Raw genomic sequence first — 18,607 nt, forward strand, 5'->3', positions numbered from 1 at the left:
GTGGTTGTAGGGCGGCGGTTATATACATCCCCACCTCAGCCCCGCGGTCTAGTCCTGTTTGTGGTGAGCGCAGCGTGACACTGGGATTGTGGAGAAGTACATATTAGGGTAACACAGATCTCTCTGCTACTAATCATCTCACTAATGGTATTGGATTATAGATACGAGTTCTCATATGCAGCCAGACCACAGTTTTAACTACCTAATACTGGCAATAACGAGATCACTTTGTAACTATTTCCTTTGGTAGTGACTGATGTGGCTAAAGTAGCTACTGCTCTGAACCAGCCATCTTACACTACTGAAACTACTTTGTTGCAACTGATTGTACAGTATAAAACCTATGTGACTCACTCTAACACTTTGAAAGATACTCACTGTGTATTTATATGATGATGAAATACTGATTACTCAATACACAGATAGTGTGGTATTACCTCACTGATGGTACTAGTCTAACATTTCTGAAGGCACAAACAGTATCTTCATGATAACCAAATACTGCTTCTTCCCAGTATAGTCAGTGTGGTATTCCCTTCACTGATAGACCTAGAACATGGTTTGAAATGTGACAATTCATTGTCATATGAATGTATAGATTGTATATTTTATGTTCATGTATTAATTTTATTCTTTAATGATTAAAGGTTCATTTTTATTTCAAGCCCAGTGACAATGTGGAGCGACCGGAGAATGAGGACCATTGCTTTTCGGTGTCCTTCATATTTGGGGGTTGAGGCTGTACTTGCCATGCTGGTCTCATTTGCATGTTGGCAAGTACCTTTCCCCCTTGTTGTTCAAGTATATTATCCCAGTATATTGTTCAAAGGTTGAACTTACCAGCACAAGTGCCACTATACATCTTCTTGAACACCCAATGCCACTTTTAGGCAATGTGAGAATGTGTGTGTATGTGTATATATATGTATATATATATATATGTATATACTGTGGGCTCTCCATTCCTTTTTACTCACACTGATACACATACACACTCTTTCATCACTTGCTTTCAGGAACCTTTTGACACCTCCAGCCATAAAACACATCCACACCGGGGGAAGGACCAGCACAGATAACATTCCAAGAGACAGTTTATAGTATACCCTTTGCTTGCTTCATTCATTGTAACATCGCCGGAAGTAGAGCTCAGTGTATCTCGAAAGCTCGCACAAATAAAAGCATTTCGTTAGCCACAGAACGGTATCATCTATTCATTTTTTGATTATTGAAGCTCGGCTAACACGGTACTGATACCTCTACATGTATATATATATTGTCTTTTTTCTGGGTATGCACCTTAACCCTGGTTGTGCTCAAAGCTGTGACCATGCAGCAAGCTTAAGCCTATAGGGAACCATGTTAAAAATGGTTTTTGAGGCAAAAAGTGACACTGTGTGCTCATTTGCATGTCATTTCCCAGAATCCCTTGCTGCAGTGGAAGTGCTGTATGCTGGGTGATAATGGGGAAAGGGGGGGTTGCAGACCTGCCTAAGACATGCAGATGAGCATACAGTTGTATTTGCATATATATATATACAGATACACTGATCTCTTCTTCCGGCGATGTTACAATGAATGAAGCAAGCAAAGGGTATACTATAAATAGTGTCTATTGGAATGTTATCTGTGCTGGTCCTTCCCCCGGTGTGGATGTGTTTTATGGCTGGAGGTGTCAAAAGGTTCCTGAAAGCAAGTGATGAAAGAGTGTGTATGTGTATCAGTGTGAGTAAAAATGAATGGTGAGCCCACAGTATATACATATATATATATACATATATATACACATACACACACATACACACATACACACTGCGCTGATGCACGGCTACCCCTGGATACTTGAGCAGAAAAAGGCCCCTAGAATGATCTTTTAGGGGGATACAGTCGGAGCGGGTTAGCGGTAGAGGCAACCAGCTTATCATGTGGTAATAGCTCTACCTGGGCAGTCAGACACAAAGCACCACTCGAGTAAAGTTTCTTCAGAAATAGAGCGCTGACGGGGAGAAGAGTATCCACTGATGTCTGTGGTATGCTGACAAATTATCAGAGCCGGCTAGGGTAGGTTTCCAATGGTTTGGCATGCTGATTCGAATTACCAGCATGGCGGGAAAGCCGCTGGAGTCGCAGACCCTATGGTGGTCCGGGTCGTATGCTGTATGCTGCATCTCCACCCTCTCCCCCCCACACTGGTGCTGTTATTTGCCATGAGTGCCATGGAATCCCACCTGCTCTGGGGGCTCCCTCCGTCCGCCTCGCCCACTGTGCACACGGAGGCCGGAGGGAGCAGTAGCAACACAACGGGCAACCAGGCACACACCCGGACAAGTGTGGCACTTCCTCCAGCCACGGCAACCGGACCACACAGCTCCGCAGCTGCTGCTGCTGCTTCTTCCCAGCATTGCCGACACATCCACGAGCTCCAGGGCTCTCGCACGCGCCCCTCTGGTCCCGGCATCGTTGCTAAGTGAACCTCAGTGCACGAGGGCGTGCCTGTATGCGCCTGAGTTGCTATGTCAGCAGTTCCGTGCGTGGCGTAGCATGTCACTGCAGTTCTTCCAATGGATGGCTGGTCTGCGGCTGGGTTATTCTTCCGGCGTCCCACATTGCTAGGTAAACCAGTCGATCGCGTCCCGGCATCCTGAAATGAGCCGCTAGCAGCGACACACGACACCAGGTATAATGCACTCACCACTGGCAAGCGCAGTTGTTGAGATATATATCTATAGATCTCTTCTTCGGGCGGTGTTACAATGGATTAAGCCAAAAACCGTACATAAAACAAGGCAGCATGGAATGTTATCTGTGGGTGAAACCTACCCCTCCCCCCCTGTGCAGTATGCGATTTATGACTTAAGGTATTAAATGGTCCCTGAATGTTTGTGATGTTAGAGTATGCATGTATGTGTGTGTGACTCACTAATTACCAGAAAAGGGGGTTATTGATCCGCGCTCATGCTTCCTACAATCTCTGGTGTAAACCAACTCCTTCCTTTTGCTGCTTCTGTGCGTGGAGATGGTCCCCTTCTCTACTGAAGATCTACCGAGTATTACTCTACAGGTAGACCAGTCATAAAAAACAAAAAAGCACAGAGCGCACCAAGCTTGGAGAAATATATACACACACACACACACCATTTAACAACATCAATCATATATCGCATACTGCGGCTTCACCCACAAATAACATTCCAAGCTGTCTTGTTTTAAGTAAGTTTTTTTGGCTTAATCCATTGTAACATCGGGTTTTTTTTGTATTCACCTTACATGATAAAAAAAAATTATGGCTCCAACTGTTTTAGCAGACATAATAATGTAGGTTTTGCCGTTCATTTTATGCATAAAGTACAGTTTGAAAACAAATCAGTGAGCAAGTTAATAGGATGTATGAAAACATACATCCTATTATACAGCATCGTAAACCAACATACACAAAAATAAAACTAAACATGCCAGGGGAACGCTCCCTTTAAGAAGGGTTTCCAGTATAAAAAACAAAAGATAAAGCACTGGTGAAATCGTTTAATGCACAATGATTGGGACAGGGAGGTGTGTCAATAGCAATTTCCCACACCCATTCACTGCTGCAGGCAAAACAAAAACACACACCTCCAAACTAGGTTAGAACTAGAAGAAGATATCACTGCAAAGAACAAACGCAACTACATTTTCCGGAAGGAGAGGAAATAAACTTCTGGGTTCCTGAGTTGTTTACAAAATAATGCTTTCTATTTGAGGATTTAAAAGGGTGACGCATGTTTATTATCCACATCAAAGAATTCACACAAAAAAATGATGTAATGTCAACGTAAACTTTAGGACAGTTCTTCTCAAGATAGAATAGAACAGGTTGATAAGCGCTCCCTGATCGTATATATGTATGTCTTTATAGTGTTATCCATGTACCTAGCGCTTCACACCAGTAATACATGCAACAAAGTACAGTAATAGGAATAAACACTACTGTACAGACATAAAAGTAACATTAGGAAAAGAAGTCCCTGCCCAAAAGAGCTTACAATCCCATACCACATAATCACTCACAGAAGCCTGGTGAAATTCCCAAGCCCCAGGAAGATCTCTAATTATATATCTAAGAGATATATCTACATAATGGTCCCCTAATCAGAACACCCAACATTCATTATGAACATAGAGTAAAAACCAAACCAAAGTAAATAGCTGCCAAAAAGATAATTACAAATACCCCGGACAGATTCAGACAGCGAAATGCGTGTCGGGTTATTACATTGGTCACAGTGACAACATAGGGGAGACAATGGACAGTGTAGGCTGCCCTCCCCAACTTTCTGTTATACCTCCAGTATTTTTCCAAGTAGAGAAGAAACCCTTATTAGTTGATACTATTACCTGCATCTAATGTGTCCTTCTCCCTTTATTTTTTTTGAAATCCCATTCTCAGGAGTTTATACAGGGACACATAATTTCATTATCGTGTGGATATGAGATTAGGGAATTCTTCATCTCTAAAAATCGTTATTTCTACTTTTCTTATTATTACCAAGGGATTATAGTGACCCTTATCTAGGTGTGGGAAATAGCATAACTATTTCAGACATTGGTCTTCAGCTCTACATACCATATGGTTTGAATTTTTAGGGTATAAAGGAGTCTTATTCTATATCTGTTGAAGCGGTAGATCGGGCTGAAGTCAATGCAGAATTTAAGCCGAAAACCGCAAAAAAAACCAAAAAAACGGTTGCGTCAGCAGATATAGAATAAGCCCCCAAGTACACTACGGGGTCGTGCAATAGGACCACAGTTTTATTTTGTATCCTGTTTTTATTGATCGGTAGCTACTTTGGTTTTATTTTCTGTCCATAATAAATGTTACATTTTACGATCAGGTGTCCATTATAACTAGGTCTTAACTGAAAAAACATCACCGACTGATCATCTCGCACTCCCAGGTAAAAACGATAAAAACCCGAAAATGAAGCAGCATTTCGTATGGAGGTTCACCTCTTCTAGCGGCCCAGTCACAGGTAAGAGACAAAAAAAGTAACACAAGGAGAGTATGGCAACAAAAAAAGGGCACCCATAAACACTAAACTTCTAATGTGTTATTTGTTTTTCCCATTGTTAACACGGATAATCACATATTATTTTCTTAATAAAATGGAAACACTGGAAAAGCAAACAGAACACTTATTTCCACCCCAACCCCCCCCCCCCCAAAAAAAAATAAACAAAGAAAAACAGAATCCCTAATTATGTCAATTTATCTCCAAGTACAGATCTTACTGGGACTCTGGAATTTGCCAGGCTCAGAAAGTAAATATGTAAGTGAATATGTAGCATAGGATCAGGATGTGATCATTAACAGGTCTCCCCTCTCTTTAAAACTATTACACTTTGTGACTTCAGTGCCTCTGTTGCAACAACATCTTTCATTTCACTAGCGCTTCTTTAAAGCAGCAATCCCTCCAGATTAGGAGTAGCCAACTCCAGTCCCCAAGAGCCACCAGTCAGGGTTTAAGGATATCTCTGCTTCAGCACAAGTTGCTCAGTCAAAGACTGAAGCAGGGATATCCTTAAAACCGATTGGTGGCCGTTGAGGACTGGAGCTGGCCAACCCTGATCTAGATTAACATTTTTTTTAATTACAGGATGGGAATGAAGTTCTTCTCGAGCTAAACCGCGCTATTTCCCCAGATTCACTAATATGCACAAAGGTTTCTCACATCACTAGTTTACACTGCCCTCTCACGTCTGGAAACCTTTTAATTTTCTACCTCCAGAATTCTCTCCCCTAAAGTATGCTCCACTCACTTTCTTTATCAATTTTAAGGCCCATATGGACCATCATTTTAATTAAGGATTTCAATAACTTGACTACACCTCCCCTCATTTAAACACATTGAGCCTTTTGAGCATGTACCCTAAAGCAATACAGTTACACCTAATATTACTCTTCCATAAACTTTCAACATACCACTTAGATTGTAGATGTTGCCACGCCCTTTTCCTAATAATTCGTTTTTATGTATGATGCACTTAGCCTAAAAAATGTGTATGTTTCTTTCCGAATTCTCTAAGCACAATAAATGTACAGCACAGATAGAATACCCAGGAGAATTTGCAGGTTTTATCCACCTGCTTCACTCAACCCAATGTCCCCGTCATACAATGGTTAAGCTGTAAACATGAATTCTGGGAAGTTACATGCAAATGAGCACCCATTAGGTGCATCACTTTTAACTTCTTATCCACTTTAGCACATTCATTCTCGAAACGCTTTGCGGATACAAATAAAAATGAGCATTAATGGGAATAGGGTTGGGCAATGTACCGGAAGCACAGTAATACCGTGGTAAGAAAAATGGACAGTAACTCGATACTTACTATTGTTTATTACCGCGGTATTCCCATCTGCCGGCGTCAAATGTCTGTCTGTAAGGTCCTCTCGTGCTGCAGCTTCAAACTCCACCCTCCCTTCATACACGCTCTTCCCCTCCCTTCCAGACATACTCCCCCTCTCTTCTGCTGGGGGGCGCAGATAGAGTAGGAGTGGAATCTCCATGACTTAAACATGCTGCAGCTTGAAGGAATTCTCCTCCTGAGAATCTTTGCTTTTCCTCTCCTGCCTTTTAACCTCTTCCTCCCTCCCCTCTTAACCCCCCACCTCCCTCATGCCTCCCAAATGAGTGCAGGAGTGGGTGGCTAATTGTGCAAGGAGAAGAGAGGGGGTGGAAGGGGAGCCTTAATGGGGTTAGTGAAACAAATTGCAGCGCACCAATTGATTCAAATAACTTAAATATCTCATATGCTGATACCGATATAATGGAGTGAGGAACAGATGAAAGTGTATACTCCACGTGAATAAGTGATTAAATAAATTGTGTTACAACAGGTGAATAAAAAAACAGGACCTTAAATAAGGCACAGGTAAGTCGTGGATTCTGCTGGTATCCACAAAAGATGGCTTGTTATCTCAGAACTAGGGAAAGAATAAAAAGGAACAAGCGCACGACTCAATGTAGTATAAAAAGTATATATTGTGATTGAAAAAATGGTGAGAATTTCACGTACAGGAAATCTGTTCTTTTAAGCATGTAATGTTAGAAGCGGCATGGGTTACCACGATAGGTCCACGTCAACCTCGGAGGAACAGAGTCGTCAGCTGGTATGTCCAGTAGCCACAGGAGCAGTGATATTAAAGCTATATAGCAACCGTTAAGCAGGGGACTACTGAGTAAAGCCCACAGTGATCATCCAACGCGTTTCATAGACGTCTACTTCATTAGGGAAAAAAGTTATAGCAATATGTTGAACCTATTTAAAACTTCCTCTAAGGACCTGATTGGTAAAATAACAGGAGGGGTGTGTGTCTAAAAAACAACCCAGATACAATCTGGTAATTGAACAAGATCTGTTCCTAATATTCATTCACTCTGGCCGGCTACAAAATTAAACCGCTCTCTTAGAAAACAAAGCTTTTGTTCGGTGTTACTCTACATCCTTAATTCTCCCAGACTTTGCCAGTGCTTGTTCTAGCTCTTGTGTAATATTAGCCAAGACTGCAAGGCAGCTTCCTCTAAAGTGTCGTAAAGTGTGAAAGAAAGGAGGATATATAACCGCAGATAAACACGTTGGCTTCATGAATCATTGGTGGTGATTGCAACACCATGTACAGCAGAACAAAATGACAGACACAGAAATACTCACATAAGAAGCCGTAGAACAATATGTTGTAAAGCTGGTTCACCTATATTAGTGAAGATTTCAGTCACATTGTCTAACACTGAGAAGCAGTTTCACAACATATTCCTCCACTACGGCACTTGGCTGAATATGTGCCTCCCTAACACAAAAAAAAGATGTCAGGGTCAGGACTCAGCATGCTGGCCAATAGAAAATCTGCAAGGTCATTGGGAGATGACATCACATCTTTCTACGGCTGAACCCCACAGCCATGTTTGAATAGGGTCCCGCAGGGTGGTGGTGCTCAGACCTGGTATAGGCTCCTCATTCATAATGTAAAAAGAAAGATCAAGTCTGGAATACTTGTGATAGTTAGTTGCAGTTCATCTACAAGAGTAAGGCCTCAGCCATAGTGACTTCTCTTGTGCGGGCACGCGGAGGCTGAGGGAAAGCGGGGGCTTTCCCTGGCCATACTAGATGGGCTGTGGGGGGCGTGCCTTGGGGCGTCACGGAGTTGGTTCACCCTCATTGGGCGAACCGCTCACGTGACCGGCCTGTCGCACCAAGAAATCAGTTTGAACTGATTTCTTGAGCAACGCGCGCCCCCACGCCGCATAGACGCGAACACTGCCTTAAGGCAGTCTGTTCGCTCAACTATGTCCAAGGTCTTACAGGGGAATGGCGCTTAAGGGAGTCCTGGCAAAGGTGTCCCCCACATATAGCGTAATATTACATCCACTGTAGATAAATGGAAAACATTCAGATGCAGGCAACCTACTTGACAGCAGATGCCCCTGATGCATCTACTCAGTCCTGATATTTCAAGGTGTGCATCTGTGAAGATCCAAATGGTAGTAGAACAGAGCACCACCGTGACGTGGAAAAGGATCAAGAGGTGGCTCTATTAAAAAAAGTTTAATGGATCACAGGGTAAGAATGCACCTATGCGTTTCGACATACCAGGCTTTATCAAAGAAACAGGGGCATCTTAGACCCCTCTAATGCGATTGATGAGACTCAGGTGGATAGATTATCCTTCAAAGAATATGGTGTGCTTCAGGATATGTTAGATTTGGATATGGAAGACAGAGGGTCAGACCTTTTAGATAGTGAGGAACAGTTCTCATTTCTGAGCGGTACCAAACACACAGACTTTAGGAGCAAATCAATTTTTTGTCCGTCTTTCTCTAAGGGTCCACACCTTGAAACGTTTGAGAGACTAGTGGAGAAAGATTTACAAATTCTCGCAAAAGGTTATACTTTCACCACTCCTTCCTTTGATAACATGTCTAAAGAAGAAAGATCTCATCTGTGTTCATTAAAAAAGAGGTCGGATATTATTATAAAGAATGCAGACAAAGGGGGAGCGGTGGTGATTATGCACGCAGACGCTTATCGAACAGAAGCCTTGAGGCAGCTTTCTAACATCCAGGCATATTGCAAGTTAGACAGGGACCCCACACAGTCATATCTGGCGGAGATTCGAGATCTGTTGGATCTGGGTAGGAAGTTGGGAGTACTCACTAATCAGGAATCATCTTATCTTTACAATTCGTTTCCCATCGTGCCTATTTTTCACCATCTCCCAAAGATCCATAAAACTCTAGTCTGCCCTCCTGGCAGACCAATTATATTGAGTATTGGATCTTTGGGAGATGGTCTATCTAGGTACGTTAATTATTTTTTACAGACCTTGGTTAAAACACTTCCCGCTTATCTAAGGGACTCTGCGGATTTGCTTCAGGATATTCAGAAAATCAAATGGTTAAATGGTTACATGTGGGTCACACTTGATGTAACCTCCTTATACACGATTATTGATCACACTTTGGGCACTAGAGCTATCAGTCACTTTCTTAATCACTCTAATTTATATTCGGCACAAAGCACGTTTTTATTGGATTCAGTTATGTTTCTCTTACAGCACAATTATTTTATGTTTGATACACAATTTTATTTACAGTCACAAGGCACAGCCATGGGCACGTCATTTGCACCTTCGTACGCGAACCTTTTTATGGGATTTTGGGTGATCACTCACATTTTTGGTGACACAACCCCCTTTAGAGAACACATTATTTTTTATCGTCGCTTTATTGATGATTTGTTATTTATCTGGAATGGGGATACTGACACATTACACGCTTTTTTTGAATATCTTGAGGCAAACACGTACAATTTAAAGTTTACTCATTCATAAGATGATACACAGATTGATTACCTGGACCTACATTTATACATAGATGTTGGTCAACAAATACAAACCAATATCTACAGAAAAATAAACTCCAAAAACTCCCTGCTCAGATCAAACAGTGCCCATCCAAGATCACTAATTAAGGGCATACCCAAAGGACAATTCCTGAGGTTAAAGAGGTTATGCTCTACACAAGAGTCCTTCTTGGTACAAGCGGAAGAACTAAAGAATAGGTTTAGGAATCGTGGCTATGGAGAGAGGGACTTGGAAGTTGCATTTAACCATGCTTTGAATATGGATCGGGAACAACTTCTGAGGAAAAGGAAATCTAATAGACATATCCATAATAACGCAACGAACCAACTACCACTATTCATAACCACGTTCTCCAAACAGGCTGAGCAGATTAGATTTATCTTACAAAAGCATTGGGGAATTTTAAAATTAGACACAGATCTTGATGTGTATACTATGTCTAACCCAAGAATTGTATTCAAGAAAGCGAAGACCATTGGCAATTATGTTTCGCCCAGTTTGTACTGCTCAGCGAAGAACAGCACTAAAAAGTTACCTAGGGGATTCTTCAAATGTGGGCATTACAGTCTCTGCAAATATGCTGTACCAATAAAATCTCTGAGGAATATCCATACTAACCATGTATATCGCATTGAGTCATTTATGACCTGCAACACGAATTTTGTTATTTATCTTTTGAGGTGTGCTTGTGGGAGTGGCTATATAGGTAGGACCATCAGAGCACTTAAAGTTAGAATAACTGAGCACATTCACAGTATCAGGAACTGTGATGATCGCTTTCCTGTAGCTCGCCACTTCAACACATGCCCCTTAGGATCAATCACTACATTTACATATAGTGCTATAGAAAACATCCCTATACATCCTAGGGGAGGAAACAGGGAGGCCTCACTGAATTGTAGGGAGATGTTCTGGATCTATGCCCTTGGGACATTGGCACCCAGGGGCATGAACCAGGACTGGGAACTCAAACATTTTTTGAAATAATCACTTGCTTTAATATATATGTCCGCTCATTGGACATTTATGGTGAAGAACATACATTTCTCTATACTTGTTTAATGTGTCAATCAAGGCCGATGCATATCTGTGTACAATTGTTTTTTTTTGTTTTTTTAAAAACAAAGAATGTTTGCATAAACTGCTGCTCCATTTGGACCTCAATATCCATTATGATTCTGATGTGTACTATATTATTACCTTGCATATTACACCTGTTTTGTCCGTCTATTTGACATTATCTTTAAGTGTAAATATATAGGGGAAATATATATTTTTCTATATAACTCATTGATTTCTATATATACAAGAGTTTATAGACCCATGGTCTCTTGTAATGAGTTATGGTTTAATATTGTTCTATCTAGTATACTGCTTCCATTCCAGTTCATGATTCGCAGATTAATTGTTATCTGTTTTTAACATTTGCTATATATGTTGTTTCTGTCTTTTCTGTTATTCATTTAGATTTTGTCATATTGATTTTTTAATTTTTTCCCCTTCCCCCTTATTTATCTTTGTGTCTCCCCCTTTCCCCTCCCTCCCCCCCCCCGCCCCGCTCACTCGTTCCTATACTTGATAAGGTATTGTGTTAAGAGGTTTAGTGTTTATGTTAGGGAATATTGGAGTGTAACTATGCAGCGTTGCTATCTATGTCGGTGGAGGGGCTGTGCGGGCTGGTGAGAGCAGCGCGTCACTCCCCTCCCTTCGCCACACACCTACGACATTGAGCTCTTCTATTGGTTTAAAATTCTGAATAATGAGACTGTATTTCGGCGATTTTCGCGCCAAAACGACGCAGCGCTGTGACGTAGGTGGGCGGGGATTACTCTATAAGACTGTAAGGGGGAATGACGCGAATCAGCTCTTTGATAAAGGGCAATTTCTGTCCGAAACGCGTCAGAGTGTTTGTCCCCGTTACCATGTTGCTCAATAAATACATTTTTTAACCCACACACTGCAGGTCCCCTCTTCTACTTGCTGTGCACCGCTGCAATCCGAGGATTTCTTTTCAGCATGACTACTGAGCGTGATGCACGCACCATATGAAGCTGCTATCTGTGAGTATTGTCTGTCCCCCTTACATGGGGATTTGCTGACTGGCAACAGTGTTACACAGTGAGGATATCCTGCTCTGTGGAGTCAACACAAGTATGATGGTATAGTAACCCTTTATTGACTCCAGCAATTGGGCAGTTACAGTATACACTATAGAAGAATCACTGTATTTCACACACTGGGTCCAATACCCAATTTTTACTTTATGTGCTACTGTTTCTACCATGATATGTGGACATTGATGTTTCAAGTATGGATTTCCATTATGTCTGAATTGGATTGAGCACTGTTATCGGGACATGTGCCCTGAACTACCTATTAGTTTATCAAAGAACCCGCCTTGATAAAGCGCAGTACCGCGAAACGGGTAGGAGTGTTTTTATCCTGTGATCCATTAAATGCCTTTAAAAAAAATTCTTTTTATTAGAGCCACCTCTTGAACCTTTCAGTTTTTCCCACATCGCTGTAGTGCTCTGTTCTTCTACCATTATTTGGATCCACAGCCATGTTTGTAGCTTTTTTGTGTGTGTCAAAACCGGCACAAAATAATCTACAAATATCTCTAGAACTGGGGGTTTTTCCCAAACGTCAGGCAACTATGGATAAGCTCCAGGGGCCCTCCCTGGTTCAGGAAATATTTGTCTTTAATATATTATTTTGGGGGAGAGGGAAGAATTTGCTACTTTAAATTAAATGCAGACACATGAAAAAAAATAAAGTAGCGGTAAGATGAAGTCGTAGAAAAGAATTACAAAAGTATTTGTCATTGTAATAACACAGTAGGAGGGGTATATGTCATGTTTATAGCCACAAAATGCAACTGGTCCACTTGCTAAATCTCCATTTGTGCTGTTTTTGTAAAGAAGTGTATGGCCGCACTCCCCTCTTTCATTTTAGATTGTTAGCACTCTACCGATTCATGGAGGTCACTCCGCTCTGCTGTGGGATATTGATCTTGCAAGTCCCTGCCATTAACTTGTATGGCAGTTATACCCCATATCTGAGCTTAGTGATTCTACCTCATTGTATCTGTGCATGTTAATATTAAAGCAACAACTGACCCCCCAGTACCCGAGGTAGTTACCAGTCTAGTTAATGGTGTTCCCTCGTGGATATTTAAAATAAATCGTTCAATAGAAAGCCGTCACATCATCCACCCCATGTTTCGGCTTCCCATAAGCCTGTTAGACCCAATACAGTTTGCGACCATTTTGATTTCCCCAAGAGGGAGGAAAACACTGCCTAAGCTGATAACTATCTCAGGAACCTGAGAGGTGCTCCGTCTGCCCAAATTCTGTAAACCAAATATCCATAGTGACAAAAACAACAACAACAACAACAACAACGGCTAGGTGGGATCATTGCTTTAAGCCTTCTGCTGTCTTAGGGACCCGCATTGCAAAGTGTTAATGATATATGGTGTATCTTATATTGTTTTTTTTTCTCTTACTCACCAGTTCTACTGCACTGCTGAGTATGCTGATGCCAGAAAAAGGAATGATCACACAATCAAATATTTATATGAATATTAAAATGTTATAGTCAGTGTTCTAGATGGTTTCAAATAGCTATCCAATGATTATCTCGGCCTCTTCTCTATCCTTAGTAATGCAGGAGGAAGGGATAACTATACTTGTTAGAGGAATTACACATATTTACATATGTATTTAAAACAATTGTGACCACACATATAAGATTCCAAGGACTGATGGCAGGGGATTCTGGATCAAGAAATTGCATTTTAATTAGATGGCTGATGCCAAGAACAATGTTATGATCACATTTTGTTCCCACGAGGGACAAAAGACCTCTGCCCAAATGCAAGATGGCCACCACGCTGCTCCTCGCTGGAGTTGACTCATTTAGGATTGCTAGTACTTAAAAAGTGCCAGCAACCAAACTACTCCAAGAAGGCAGAGATCGAAGGAAACTAAGTAGCCAGTTTGCGTGCAAAAAACACACCTGGCGATTGTGAAGGCTTAACCTGTGCAAGGAAGAGATAGCACCGTCTCATACTCCTAGTACACCGACGTATGTTCCACTGGCTTCTGTAACACTTTCTGATTGGTTACTTGTGGGACGTGCCTTTCCTCATTGGCTGTTTGAGCTGGCACGCGGGTTATTAACAGGGACTCTAATGGTGGGAAAGTGGCCTGTCCTATTTGCTAAGTTTCCCTATACTCTATGCCTGGGGTGACCAACTCCAGTACTCAAGAGCCACCAACAGGTCAGGTTTTCAGGATATCCCTGCGTCAGCACGACTGAGCCACCTGTGCTGACGCAGGGATATCCTGAAAACCTGACCTGTTAGTGGCCCTTGAGGACTGCAGTTGGCCACCCCTGATCTATAGGTAGGGTGACCATATGTCCCGTATTTTCATTAAGCGTACTAGTGTCACCACAATTTTTTTTTTAAATCGTTCAAATGTCCCCATTTTTAGCTTTTCCATGTTTGTACTCACTTAAATCCGGGGAAAAAATAGACCTCATGTTTTTAGGTGATTGATCATATGAAAGAGTTTTTATTATACATTTTAAATATTGGTAACCTATAATGAAACAATGTACAGTATTAATATAAAACAAACACACAATCCCAGCAAGCTCAGAACCCCAAAAACCCACCACATCTTATACATACTGTATATATCAAAAGGACTGCTACGGAGCGTGGCCAAATGTATACAACAAAAGACAGAAAAGTCCAATGTGACAAAATAAACAGTAAATAGTATATACAGTAGTTAAATACTTAAATAATAATCTCATCAGTAAGGGTCATTCAGTTAAACCCTTTGGCCAAAGCATTATAACTTAATGACCCTTACTCATGAGAATATTAATATTGAAGTATTCTATATACTATGTATTTTGTCAGATTGGATGGGCTTTTCTGTCTTTTGTTGTATATGTAACCCCCTTTTCCCTATGCCTAAAGGAAATACGCGGGCGACTGAGTGCTGCTGTACCTGTATGCTCACAGGAGGTCTGAACCTCCGCTTCTGGGAGACTTATGTGCAGCGCCTCCACCTATGAGGGATCCCAGCATTGGCGGGATAACCCTTCACAGGAACCAATACATCAGTAGTAAGCAATAACACCACACAAGGTTTAACTGAGCTTTACTGTACACTAATTATATATATATATATATATATATATATATATATATATATATATATATATAGTGTTCGACAAACCTATACATTTGCACGCCCTGGGTGAGTGGATTTAACATCGTGGCGAGCTCCTATTGGCCCAAGCAGCACACGTGTGGTACTAGGTGGCGAGTAGATTTTTTTGTTTGGCGAGTAGATGTTTTGGTGATTTGTCGACCACTGCCTATTACAACAGCAGGTGTTTTTTTTTAGAGTATACAATTAATTATTGAATAGAACTCTTTTCATTTTAATAATGAATTTTATTTGCTGACTTGGTGGACGGTGATGAGTACCCGATTTGCCCACAGTGTTGCTAATGTATATATGGGGCAGAGAAGGATATGGAATAACAATCCCTTCCTGAAGAATACCAAATTATATAAGTGATTTATTGATGACATTCTCCTGGTGTGGCATTCCCACGTGGAGAGTTCGGAAATGTTTATTGAGTATACATGGGATAATGATTTGAATTTTAAATGTACATATAACAGTGACTGTAGATAAATGGAGTTTTTAGACTTGCTTCTTCAGGCGGAAAATAATAATAAAAAGGTAATATCAAAGACATTGTATAAATCAGTGGATGTAAATACCTATCTAGAAGCAAACAGTAATTATTGTAATTATGTAATAAATGGAAAAACAATATTCCCTTTGGGCAGTTCCCACGACTAGAGAGGAACCACCCAGGGGAATAACATTGGATATCTCAGGCTATAGGTTGAAAAAATAGACATTTAAAGTAAAAGGTTATAAAGATAGGTAATTGAGAAGGATAAAAATGTGTCTAGAGAGGATTTACTGACTTATAAAGAAGAAATAAGAAGGGCGAGTCACCTAAAGAATTCAATCAAAAAGCCAAAGGTATTAATAAAATATGTAGGAAACCTTTGTCACTTCTTAAGCATCTGAAAAGAGGCGATTGGTGAAAAACCCGGAGTGATTTATAGAAGAGCGAATAATGTAGAGAAATGGCGGTCACCAAGAATTCCGAGAGCATGGATCTCCAATAGGAACAAAAACATACCCTGGCTACCAAGTAACCCTAAGGGTTCTTTTAAGCGTGTCCCTTGTAATCCCATAAAGGATAGAGCCAAAGGTTTTGTATCCCATTCCATGGGAGAATCTTTTCCCATTGTCAATTTTGTGAATCATCCCTTTTGATATCTATAGGTTGGAGGGACCATATGGCTTCCAGTATATAAGTAGGACCTAGAGGAAGCTTAGAGGACGTTTTTAGCATAGATGAAATATCATAAACAAATATAGTGTATACTGCACAGTGTTTCTAGGCATTTTTACAATTTCATAATGGAAATCGCATGGGGATGTATATATTAGGTCTGGAGATTATTAAAACAGATTCTTTGGGAGCAAATAGATTTGTTTCACTTTGTAATAGAGAATCTTATCAAATGGAAATATTACTGTGCGCTCGTATATATATATATATATATATATATATATATATATATATATATATACATATATATGTATATATATATATATATATATCACACAAACACACAGTATACCGCATGCACGCCTAATATAAAAAAAGGTTTTTGTTTGGCGAGTAGATTTTTGGGAGATTTGTCGACCACATATATATATATATATATATATATATATATATATATATCACACACAGCTAGGCCGCTACAATATAAGTTGCCGTGGCACCAATAACTCCAGTACCCAGGTGCTGCTTGCAGCGGTGTGTTGGAGCAGGTCCCACACAGCGGGGCCTCCGACAACAATTCCCCTCGCTCCTAAGGGTTCCGATCTTCCTCATTGGGTGAGCTCCAGCCGGAGTGTCTCACCCAAGTGTCCTGGAATACTGCGGCCTGGTCCGTCCACCGGCGTAACACTGGTACTAAAGGGGAGAGTCCCTATCTGAGCCTTCCCTATAACACTGAACTTAGGTTGGCTCGGGGCCTAAGGGGCAAGGTCTAGGCTTAGTCCAGGAGGCACTGCTCCCTGGACACCACCTGCTGTCTTGCCGCCTCCTCCACCACTGAGTATGCTGGCTCCTTGTCCCAGAGGATATCCTGTTTCTCCAACAGCTCTAATCCAATTGGCTGGGACAGTCCCATGTGTACAGCCCTCCCCCAGAGGATTCGGGGACATATAGTCTTGCTGATGTGTATGCAGAACCAAAGCTAAAATGGCCACTGCACTCCTGACTGCACATGTGCGCCTCGCCGCACTGAGCATGCGCAACTAGCAATATGGCCACACTCCCGATCGAGCTGCGCTCCAGCTGTGCAACCAAGCAGTTCCCCCTCACCGAAGGCAACATGTGCATTTTGCTAGATGGGCATTTGGCCACACTCAGTAGCACTCCTTTTGACATAAATATATATGATGTGGTGGGTTCTGGTGTTAGAGCTTGCTGGGAATGTGTTTGTTCATTTCAATGGCATCAGTTGGTTGGAGGTTTGTGCCCCGCCTCCTACGGTTTAAGCTCACCCCTCCCCACTTTTTAAACTAGTAGGTTTTTTCATTTTGCTGTATGGACAGACACACTACGGTCATTCTCCCTCCAACAGAGGTAAAAGAAGTTTCACAGTTTAGTGTTAAGACCCGCAAATTTGGTTATGTCTTGACGTGGCTTGCAGGCTTATAACACTTTGGCCAAAGGGTTTAACTGAATGACCCTTACTCATGAGAATATTATTATTATTTAAGTATTTAACTATATAGTATTTACTATGTATTTTGTCACATTGGATGTCGCATTGGGCTTTTCTGTCTTTTATTAATATAAATCAAACCAAATTTGTTGGTGTTATGCAGTGCCAGCTTGTAATTTTGTGGGGCAGTGCAGGGGCTTTTGCTGGGCCTCTTACCTGGTCTGGTGGGCCTTTCTCATCCTCAGAGGTCGCAGCATCATGACGCCATGCGGCACCACATTATGGCAACACGTCGCCAGGAGACATTACATTGTCATGACGCCATTTGATATTGCGGTGCCATGATGGGACATTGTAGGAAGGGAGATGCCGGGAGAGCCCGCCGGACCAGGTAAGAGATACTTACAGGCGCCATGCAATCTCCCCCAACAATCAGTTTAATTGTTGTGGGGAAGAGCGCGGGGCCTCTGTAAACGCGGGGCTCGTGCGGCGGCCCCGATGAAACTGGCCATCAAGCCAGCCCTGTTATGTTAAGAAACTGCAATCCATCCATAATACAGCATAAATGGGGACACTATTAGACAAAGACCATTATAATATGTATTGTGTCCTGGTTTCTACTTTTCAAAAACCTGGTCACGGTATCTATAGTGCACTAAATACTGCACCCGATTTATATCGCAAATTAGCCCGCCCAGCGTTTAAGGGACCGGCTGCTCAATGCAGAGCAGCCCAGTCAGTGAAGGGGTTAACCGTGTCCGATTTTACACCAATTGTATGTGCCTTTTTTTTTATTTTTCATAACTTTATTGTCTGTCAGATATGATGACATGCGCTGCTTCGTGCTAACA

At 41.5% G+C, this 18,607-nt stretch overlaps 1 protein-coding gene across 3 annotated transcripts in view; it reads right to left on the bottom strand.

Moving 5' to 3' along the window:
- The window catches only part of STN1 (STN1 subunit of CST complex), a 52,166-nt gene that overhangs the window by 32,979 nt on the left and 580 nt on the right, over window positions 1-18,607 (bottom strand). The window contains exon 1 of one of the 3 annotated variants that reach the window (XM_075612545.1): window positions 17,973-18,544. The exons of the other annotated variants lie outside the window; for them this stretch is intronic. The gene's annotated coding sequence lies outside the window, so the exon portion shown is untranslated. Of the gene's footprint in view, window positions 1-17,972; window positions 18,545-18,607 lie in introns of those variants that run through there. 3 annotated transcript variants of the gene reach the window in all.

Source organism: Ascaphus truei, chromosome 8 (genome assembly GCF_040206685.1).
Source record: "Ascaphus truei isolate aAscTru1 chromosome 8, aAscTru1.hap1, whole genome shotgun sequence".
Lineage (NCBI taxonomy): Eukaryota > Metazoa > Chordata > Amphibia > Anura > Ascaphidae > Ascaphus > Ascaphus truei.